Below are 8,107 nucleotides of genomic sequence, written 5' to 3' on the forward strand. Positions count from 1 at the left end.
TATTAACATGTAGTCAAATAATTACAATACTTTTGGCTTGCAATTAAAAAAAAAGGCATACAAAAAGAGGACTGAGTTAAAATTAAAATACACAAACTACAAAAAACAAATGTACACATCTGCTGTGTATTTCATCTAGCTCTACGAACACAGTCACGCAAAAACATAAATATATATATTTTTTATTATTATTTTTACAATTATTAGTGGCTTGGTGTGCAAGAAGTGATGTTTAATTTGGTGACATTTTAGACAGGACTATTTTACATGCATCAGCTATAGTTCTCTGTCCTCAGCCTCCTGTTTTCTGTCATGAGTCAATCTTTTTCTAGTTAATCTGGAAAATATTACCCCGAAAACTCCTGATCTCATGCGTGATCGTCTCCCTTAAGGCTACTACTGTTCCCGTTTCGATCCAAAACATGCTCCAAATATAGCACTGGACTTTTCCCTCACATTTTCAAACCTGATTTTACTTTGTGCTGACCAGACATTTCCCGGTTTCACCGTAATCTCAGATTTTCTGTTCAGCTGAGTTTACAGATAAAAGACGAGAGGAGGGGCAAAGAAAATGGGTCCAAAATGCACATGACTGAAAGAGGGGAAGCCTGAGCATGGGGAGTAATGTAGCGCTGAATCCAGATCACTGAACACACCAGGATTTCTTTTGTAAATTCCTGAAGCAGAGATGCTCAGTGATTTCACGTCAATGTTTGTCCCACATTCGGCGGCAGCACTTTCACAGTTCTGATAAATGTTCAGTGTCTTCATGAAGACAAGACATAAAGAAATGAAACAGAAAAATAAAAGATGAACAGTTTGATTAGTAGATTTTTTAATAATGTTCTTAAAGACATGCAATCCCAGAACTAACGTTACCACACAAATTATTAAAATACAATCTAATATTGCATTTATTTATGGTTTCCCTGCTGTTTTATGTGATTAGGTAGAAAGAGAAGATAATTTAGTTTTCTGTTTTCACTCATTCAACGACTTTTATAATAATGAGTCTAGCTTGGAATAATATTTATCTATAATCTGAATAACTGCTCAGATTTCCACAAGATCTTTCTGACTTTCAAACTGCTGATGACATCTCAGATGTTTTGACTGCACAGTCACTTGGATCATGATAGTTTCTTTTTTCTATGAAAAACCGAGGGATTTCTGATGTTATTGTCTTTTATTTTTTTTTATTTTTTTTATAAAACAGCACAAGAACAACAAACATACAATACTATACTTTGCCATCATAGCCTTTTCTTTTATTATTATTTGTTGTATTTTTCACCGTTCCTAACAAAACATCACCTTTTTTTAAAAAAGTTTTTAATACATTATACCAATGTTAAATTTAGATGATTTCAGGGCCCCACCTGTTTTATGTGTTGAAATTAAAAGCAATGTTATTATATTGTTTTGATCCCATATAAGCACAGGGTTTGCTCGGGAATTAAGCCATAGACACTAAATGACGGGTCATTACTGTATTAACTAATGCTTTACATGTAGATTATTTAATCACATTGTCAAAGTTTGTCTTTTGCTGTTCTGTTTCCTATTTTTCATCCATTTTTGGAGGGACTCTAAGCATCAGGAACATAAATGGTAAGTGCATTAATTAAACCATTTTGCTTTAATGGGATTTTCTTTATTGCTTGAACATTTGTCACTCTGGTATGTTTTTCCATTTTAGTGGAGAGAAGACAGTTATGAGGCTATTAATGAAATGTGAAAATAAAATGCACTAACTTAAATTCAGAAAAAAATCCAACGTCTTTAACAAGTTAACATGAGACACAATATGTAATCCAAATAAATATGTAAAGGATGTCAATTTATTTATCTTATTTTATAATTTGACAGGTAATTTCAACCAAATATAAAGTGTTTCTTACATGCCTTTTTGGAAATAAAGACTATCCTTTAATATAGCACTTTATATTAAGAAATATTTATAGTTTATTTTTTCATTTTCCTCTAAAAAAGTGAAAATCCTGCAGAAACCAGAATGCTGTGCATGCAGTTTATCTCCAGTTTTCTTCCCAGGCTGCTGCTTGATGCTGATGTCTGGAACGGCTGAACTGAAAATAGCCACGAGTTGGTTTTAACATCTGCAGCTTCTGGAGGAGCTTTACATAAAGATAGATGACATGTGAGCACATAAAGTGCAACATCTGAAACCGGCTTTGAGTCCTGCGCTAAAGCGATGAAAGCTTCATGCAAAATCCAATAAAAAAAAAATAAAAAAAAAGATTAAAAAAAAAAATCATGTGTTAATTGGGTGTGCAAAGAATGTGACACATTTAGAAAAAAAAAATGGATCTTTAAGTTTAAAATTGTGCATAAGTAACTGTAAAAATCTATAATGTGTGTAGAGTAGACTATTGTTGCACTTCATTTGTGTGAATCTTACTTTTGTCACAGTTGTTCATATTGTTTAAACTGAGCACGATGCAAAACTAATTGTATTAAGCAAGTTTCTTTTCTTCACACATCATGCGTTGCATGGTTCTTTAAAACCCAGTCAGCAGCAGCAGCAGCAGCAGCAGCCCCTCTTCAGCCACCCATCCACCTGTGAATCAGTGACGCCCCATGCATAGTAAACAGCACTCTTAAAGAGGCCTTCCTCCTTCTAAGATACAGAATTATAAATTGTTGCAACAAGAATCAGGGGGGCTGTGAGGGCAGGTCGCCAGGGGGTGGGGAGAGGGCGATGTCAGACAGCCTATTTGTTTGTAACACAACAAAATCCCTTCACACAATTAAGCACGCTCCGCTGGAGCCGCTTGACTCCGCCCCTCCCAGCCGGACAGCGTCCCTCCTTCAGTCCCCGCCCCTCCCTGCCGGACAGCATCCCTCCTCCTGCGCTCCTCACGCGCTGCGCCGCGACGGTGAAGGCTCCTCGCAGCCCCATGGAGTAGTAGAAGTAGTAGTGTGGCCAAGAGGAGGTGTCTGCTCGGCTTCTGCACATCCTCTTTTCGTGTTCGTTTTTTTTTTTTTTTTTTTTTTGTTGGAACTATCGAATGGGAATCTCCTTCCTCACTGTGGAGCAGCGCTTCTTCCCACCGCGGTAAGTGTTTCCGACGCGGTGTGGAGGAAACCAGAGGACTCTATTGTCTGTTGCTGAGGCAAGTTCGGACCTGTAGTCTGATTTTATCCGATTCAATGAAGAGGTGGGAACGTTTAGGGGGAATGGACGCATTTCCTCACAGATTTTCGCGAAGACGGGCTGAAGAACGTCGGCATTTGACAGACACCTGTCTCTTTACCAGCAACAGTACATGAGCGCCTTCTTAGAAACGGTCCCTGAAGGCATCATCGTGCCTCAACCCTGCCCGGCTGCACGTTAACGCGCGGACAGGCTGAGATTTAATGTGTCGCCTCGGTTGCTGAGCAAAATGTGCTTTCTGTCCAGCAAGGGAAAATAAATAAAAAATAAATAAAAAATAAATAAATAAATAAAATGTGGCCCATCTCCCCGCCCCCCAACAGCATGCAGTCGTGCAGGGCGCAGTTCAAGCCTCTCAGATCGCTGGAAAACGGGATTCCCGAGCTTTGATCATCACCGTGGGGTCATCTTGAAATGAATTCATAGTTGCAATGTGTTCGCTGGCTGCCTCTTATTGTCTTTTTATTCCCACTGCAGTGCTGTGGATTTACTGGTTTTAGCCTGAGGGGAAAGCTGGTGATACAGATTAATCAAACTGAAAACGTGTCATATGTTCTGTCTTTTCTATTGCCCTTATAAAAAGGTAAATCTTGGTCTCATGTGATCACAACGCTTGAATACTAAACCACAGTTTCTTATATTGCAAGTGTACAGTGACCGTTTGCTTCTAATCACATAATATTGTTCATGTGCTCAAATTTGCCACAGATAAAACCAATTCTGCTTGTTCATGTTCTGCTTTTAACTACCATCGAATCCCTCTTCCTTCCTTGGCTGAGCACTGAAGGCGATAAAACATCACCCACCCAGAGCAGAACGATGTTTCTACTAGCAGTTTTGCAGGTGGAGCTGGAGAAAATGTGCATTTTGCTGCAAGTGTCTGTATTTACAGGTACGTCTGCTGTTGTCCCTGTAGCTGGTCATATTCTGCAGACAGATGGCAGGTGCTTGGACATCAGGTGGACTGCATTTTTGGCTGTCAGCAGGATCCGATAAAAAAGGAAACACCTTTTGGAATATGGCCACAAACTGCACTGGCGTGCACTTGAGTTTGTGTCTATGTTTTTGCTGTGAAGTGCCTGCACCCTTAAATCACTGCATATGTTAGAACCTACTACAGCAAGAAGAATAAAAGCAGTTCAGGTCCAGATTAAACACAATCCTAGACATATCAGTTTTTATAATACAGTGCATTCACATGCTGTATAAAATGCCATTTAGTAAATGTTCTCTATCTGAGGAAGCCAGCAGATTGTGTCAAATCTTTATTTTGTCAGAATCACCCATCCTGAGCAGCGCAGGGAAAGGAACGACTCCCTTTTAACATGCAGGAAGAAAACTTCATCAGTCTGATCTCTGCCTGGTTTGGTTTTGGTAATAAAATTCAAAGCTCTTTATCTCTGTCCAGATTTATAATAAACCTTCAGCAAGCAAGATGTTGTAGCAGAAATATGCTCCTCTTATCACGACTGATCTAAAAAAAAATAAAAAAAATAAGAGGACTGCACAGAGGGGTTGTGAAAATGAAATTCAGCTCTTGTGGCAGTTTTTTTTTTTTGGGGGGGGGGGCTCGGTGATAAATTCAAATGCATAAGTGAAACATCAGCTGCACCCTCCCCATGTAAGATACTGCCATAGAAATAAATAGTTATTCACCAAAACTGCTCTGGGGGCCACAGTTTCTGAAAGCCAGCAGCTCAGGGGCCGAACATACGGCAATTAGTCATTATGTAAATAAACTTAAGTATTACCTGTTACCTTTTTACATTTGTTTGTTTTATTGCATTTACAATAAAACTATATATAATACATTACAGACTCGTGTTCAGGCTGCTGTTTAATATACCGTATTATTTCACATTATTAGTGTTTAGCGTATATCTTAGATCTTTTAGCGCATCGTTTAGCGTGTATCAGTGTATATTTTAGATCTTTTCAGAGATTCAGAGTTTCTTTTTTGTCGTTCGCACCACATGTGGTACATGTGGTGGAATGGAATTATGTACACAGGATCCCAGTTACATCCAACAATAAAAGGTAAAAGAAATACAGTAATAAGATCTAAGATATGAACTAAGAAAAACATCTACTAAATATATACTAAGCACTAATAGCATAAAATTAATGAACACAATACGCCGAACAGCAGCACGAACATGAGTCTGTGTGAGCAGATGAGTATGATTGAACACCGCAACATGAAACAGATCAGCAGCATGATGGGATTTTTCACAGTGATTATTCTGGTTAGAGATTCATGAGTCTAACAGCCTCAGGGTAGAAGCTGTTCCTCAGTCTACTGGTTCTACACTTTAACCTCCTTCCTGAGGGGAGCGGGGCAAAAAGTTGTGTGTGCTGGGTGAGTGGGGTCCTTCATGATGCAGGTGGCCCTCTTCCTGCATCAGGAGGTGTAGATGTCTGTGATGGTGGGGCGGCTGACTCCAACATCTTCTGTGCAGCCTTCACCACTCTCTGCAAAGCTTCTCTTTCTGCAGCTGTGCAGCCTCCATGCCACACGTTGATGCTGGAGCACAGGATGCTCTCCACTGCACACCTGTAGAAGGAGGTGAGGACTGAGCTTCCCAGACCAGCTCGCATCAGCCGCCTGATGAAGCAGAGTCTCTGAGCTTTCTAGATCAGGCTGGTAGTGTTGTTGTGTCTTTTAGTGTATATCTTAGATACTCGTATACTGTTTCTTTTTATACTTTATATTTTAGCGATTTTTGGGTGTATCTGGGACCTTGAGTACACAATTTCGTACCACTTATGATGTGAATGGCAATAAAGAACCTTGGACTTGAACTTGATAAATGCAACAAACGGAACCCAAAACCTAACCCCCACCCCCCCAAAAAAAAAAAAAAAAAAATTAATGAACTCATTGGTGGACCGGACTGAAGTCACCTGCAGGCCGGAAGTGGCCCGCGGACCACCAGTTGTATAGTCCTGAAATACGCCATTGTTTCCCTCTCCTTACATTCTTTGATTCTCTCATCTGATTGTATAATTGTGCACCTAACATGAGAGTGAAACGTATCGTGTTACACACTGATAAAATTCTGGGGGTATAGCAGTGATGCCATACATTGTTTAGGTAAACAGAAGCTGGTTATTGATTGCATCCCTCCCCCCACCACACACAACACATTGTATACACACAGGCTGGATTACACACATAACACACCTTTACCACAGTCCAATGCTAGCAGGAATTTGATTACAACTATCAGTGGGGGGCAGTGTTATTAGGGTGTCTTGATTTGGTAATAGATCTGTCACTGTGATGCCTCTTGGGAATGATTGGCCCTCGTGGGTGTGATAAAGCCTGTCTTGTGAGATGAAGTGACCCCAGCCTTTATCTGTGAACGCTGATACAGACAAGTGTCAGGGGGAATGACGGAATGTTAATGTCTGCGACTCTTCATGAATATTCATTTGACAGATTTTGCATTGTGGGTAATTATAGTCAAACATTTAGATGCACCTTCTCATTCATTTTATATTTATTCAATAAATATTAGAAATATGCTTTCATTATATCTTTTAGTTAACTGACTAATGTTACCGGTTTAACTGTTAGCTGAGTATGGACATTTTCAGCAAAATACTCTTTGAATTTGTTGCTATTTATGTTTTTTATTTTTATTTTTTTATGTTCAACCCCTATCCAACAATGTTCAGTCATGACATCTGGATGGCTTCTTTTTTGTGCTGAGACGTTTCGCCCTCCATCTGGAAGACTTCTTCATTCTGAGAAAACGCCAAACAAAACTGATTCTCTCCCAACAGTGTTGGATTGTATACCTGGAATACTGAGCATGGACTTTGGTGTTTTGAACCAGTTTGATATGACATCAACGAGGGAGAGGGTGGACACCGGAGGAGAACATCTATCCCAGAGGTCATCTTAGTACCAACATAACAGGTTGTTTTTTTTCCACTTTGGAGTAAGCTGTTGGGAGGAAATCAGTTTTGTTTGGTGTTTCCTCAGACTGATGAAGCCTTCAAGATGGAGGGTGAAACGTCTCAGCACAAAAAGAAACTGTCCAGATGACCTTACTGAACAATGTTGGATTTTATACCTGGATTTAGACCTGTCGCGATAAACAATAAATCAATTAAATCGCATGATGAATGAAAACTATCAGCCTCATTTTCATTTACCGGCTTTATCCTTTCTTTGTGTCTTACTTTCTTTCTACTGAAGACACGGCTCAACTCCAGTGCTTTTCACTGACCCCTCCTATTCTCTTTTCTCTTTAAAATCTGTTTTTAACTGGCCAAAATCACAATTTTTGGATTGTTAAAAGCAGCTATAAGCTGAGAGGCTAAGCTATGAGCTACGCTAACAGGCTGACCTCAGGGGAAAAAAAACCCCCTCTGTCTTGTCGATCTCCAAAATTCACGGATCAAACCCGTGCCTTTGTGTAAAACTTTTTTTTCTGCAAAAAGAAGCTGAGAACTTGTTTACTGATTTTTTTTTTTATTATTAAAAGCTTTGTGTGAAAAATGCTATGCTAAACAGCTCAAATCACAGAGCATTCGCCATGTCAGCCTATGTCACAACAAGGGCCCTCCCTCCCATTTTTCTTAGAGACATGCTGCTCAACTATCCATCCTTTGGTTCAAACAGTCTTATACTGCCATCGGGTGGTCAAAAAAAGGTAGTACACTCCAAACAAATCAACATGTCTTCTAAAATATGACAATTAATTATTGTTAAATTTCAAAAAATATTATTTATCTGCAATAATTTCTGAGACAATTAATTGCCCAGCAAAATTTGTTATCGTGACAGGCCTACCTGGATTATTGAGCATGGACTTTGGTGTTAAACCCCTATGTCCTGGTTTGTTCCCCTGGTTCCATTCATTATCCTCCCTCCACATATCAACCACCTCTACAAACATAAGACCAACTGTGTAGCTTTCT

The 8,107-nt window shown here is 39.4% G+C and overlaps 1 protein-coding gene across 1 annotated transcript in view; it reads left to right on the top strand.

Annotated features, from left to right (window-relative positions):
- Positions 1–2,854: 2,854 nt before the first annotated feature.
- plppr1 (phospholipid phosphatase related 1) overlaps positions 2,855–8,107 on the top strand; it is a 56,965-nt gene continuing 51,712 nt past the window's right edge. The window contains exon 1 of the mRNA XM_037691771.1: positions 2,855–3,076. The gene's annotated coding sequence lies outside the window, so the exon portion shown is untranslated. The remainder of the gene's footprint in view (positions 3,077–8,107) is intronic.

The sequence above is a fragment of the Nematolebias whitei genome, chromosome 18 (genome assembly GCF_014905685.2).
Source record: "Nematolebias whitei isolate Nwh7 chromosome 18, NemWhi1, whole genome shotgun sequence".
Taxonomy (NCBI): Eukaryota; Metazoa; Chordata; class Actinopteri; order Cyprinodontiformes; family Rivulidae; genus Nematolebias; species Nematolebias whitei.